At 44.8% G+C, this 2,537-nt stretch overlaps 1 pseudogene; it reads right to left on the bottom strand.

Moving 5' to 3' along the window:
- Positions 1-1,164: 1,164 nt before the first annotated feature.
- On the bottom strand, positions 1,165-1,626 carry LOC114683461 (annotated as a pseudogene).
- Positions 1,627-2,537: the final 911 nt, after the last annotated feature.

Raw genomic sequence — 2,537 nt, forward strand, 5'->3', positions numbered from 1 at the left:
ATACTATTTTATATATTGTCTCTCACACACACACACACACACTAACTAACACCTCACAAATAATCAAACTACAAGTAGTTAAGGACTTACTACGTGTACAGCCTTGAGCTGAAAGGCAGATGTGTTCACAACATGCCTTCTGAAGGCCACGGCACCCCTAAAAGAAGCAGGACTACTCTGCTCAGTGAGACTGGTTCTAGCCTGATCTGGACCCCACAGCACAGCTTGAAAACCGGCTGCAGGGGACTCAAACAATTAAAACAAGTATTTTCTCCTTTCTCATTGATTTTTTGAGGCTGCTGTCAAATTTGGCTCAAATTAGGATCCTTCTGCCTCAGCCTTGGAAGTGATGGCATTGTAAGTGTGAGTCATCATACCTGTCCTCTATTTTCAAGCACACACTATAACCCAACCCCCTCATCTAAGAATTATTCTTACACAGAGTTGGATATATTGGAAGCAAGTTATTTTGATGCCCAGGAATCAAGAGAGGACAGTCCTAAAAGAGTTTTATATCTAGTATCTTCTTTTTTTCAAGAGAGGGTTTCTCCATGCAGCCCAGGCTGACCTGGAACTCACACAGATCCACCTGCTTCTGCCTCTGCGGTTAAAAGTGTGCACTACACCCCGTTATCCAGCATCTGCTAAACCAAGACAGCCTTTTGTTTTCAAAGCAAAGGATGAACATATGGGTCTATCTTTCAATTCTTTCCCTGTGAAATGATTCATATTAATTACACAATCCTCATATATAATTCATTTCAAGTAAGATGAGGATTGGCATAAACATGCATTATGTGAAGTATGCTCAGTATGAAAGGCAGACCTCTATAACTTCAAAAGGAACTGTTCAGTCCCAGGAAACTTTCATTGTCTGAATAACTGCACACAAAACACCAGGCAGAGAAGTCCTGAAGGAAATGATGATCGATTCCTTTATCTTCTTAGCATGTATATATACACTCTTTAAGTGGTATTAGCCATTTATTGTGATCACAAATGCAATCCAAGTGTGAATAAATAAACTCAGTATCTTTTCTCCCCTCTGAGAGAAAAATGTGCTAATTGTCTCTTCGTGGCCTGCTTGGCCTCCGCTGCCCACCTATGGCTCTAAAGAGACATAACTTGAACTTCTGAAACCCTACGGAACTACAGTCCACCCCATTACAGGAATCCTGGGAAAGAAGTCCTGTTGGTACTGTCGTGGTCTCCCAAGGGTGAGGATGGCTTGAAGGCGACTGGGAGGGGTCTGCAGCAAACTGAGGGCCATCGGGAAACTGCAGAGGCAAAGCTGGTCAACAAAATGCCAGCTCCTTCCATTAAAGCTGGGAGAGCGCCTCCCATCGCAGCCCACCCAAGCGTGGCTTCCGGTCCATTTCTTGTGCCAGAACGGCTCCTGTTAAGGCCCTGCTAGTAACGGAGTTGCAGGGCTCTTCTTCGTCTCTTATCTGGACCACACTACAGTCAGTTAGAAAACAGTCCTCCCCAAACTGCAAAGCTACCTCCCAGTTGTGGAGCCCTGGTTTTAACAGCTGTCGAACTCCCTCGGAGTCCGTGGTTAACTCCCACTGAAGAATTTCGAAAACCTTTGAAGGCTTCAAAGATAACACCATCTATGGTAGCCATGGTCAAGGCACCACCACAGTCATACGCAGTTCACCAGGGGCTTGGACTCCGAATACGGCGGGCAGAGGCAGTTAAGGCACAACAGGGTGGATGCTGCGGTCACCACAGCTCTCTGGCATCAACTCCATCTTAACTCCAGCCCACCCCGGAAAGTCTTACCTTTATTTCAAGGCTCTCGCATTTGAGTTTTCCTTCCAAGTGAATCTGCTTGGTAATGGATCATCAGAAAACGTGGCAGATGTTAACAGAGAGTGAATTGGGATTAGTAAGGCCCTACCTAGTTCAAATTCAGTAGCATTTACTGGAAGTTGTGTAAACTGTAACCTCAGACGAGAGATCTGGGAGCACATTCAAGCATAATAGCACAACAGAGTCTCCAGATGAGGGTTGGGTAGCTCTGTGCTTGTGTAACATGTGCAACACCCTGAATTTCATCCCTATCACCTCTGCAAAAATTAAAAAAAAAAAAAAGAATCTTCGTGTGTCCTTTCTGTGTTTCTCAGTCAGCATTATTTTTCCTCTTCTGTTACTGCTCGTTTTATACTTAAAAGCAGAAATGAGTCATTGGCTGTGCTAATTAGCTTTCCATGGCTATAACAAATTACCCCTAGATAATCAGTTTATAAAGAGACTTACAGTTTTGTAGATTCTTATTCAAGGTCCACCTCATGGCTTTGTGTGGTGGTTTGAAAGAAAATTGCCCCCAAAGGGAGTGGCACTATTAGGAGTCGAGGCCTTGTTGGAGTAGGTGTGGTCTTGTTGGAGGAAGTGTGTCACTGTGGAGGCAGGCTTTGAGGTCTCATATGCTCAAGCTATGCTCAGTGTCTCAGTTTACTTCCTGTTGCCTGCAAGTGGTGGGTCTCTCAGCTAGCTCTCCAGCACCATGTCTGCCTGCACGTCACCATGTCCCA

This window comes from Peromyscus leucopus, chromosome 2, assembly GCF_004664715.2.
Source record: "Peromyscus leucopus breed LL Stock chromosome 2, UCI_PerLeu_2.1, whole genome shotgun sequence".
Lineage (NCBI taxonomy): Eukaryota > Metazoa > Chordata > Mammalia > Rodentia > Cricetidae > Peromyscus > Peromyscus leucopus.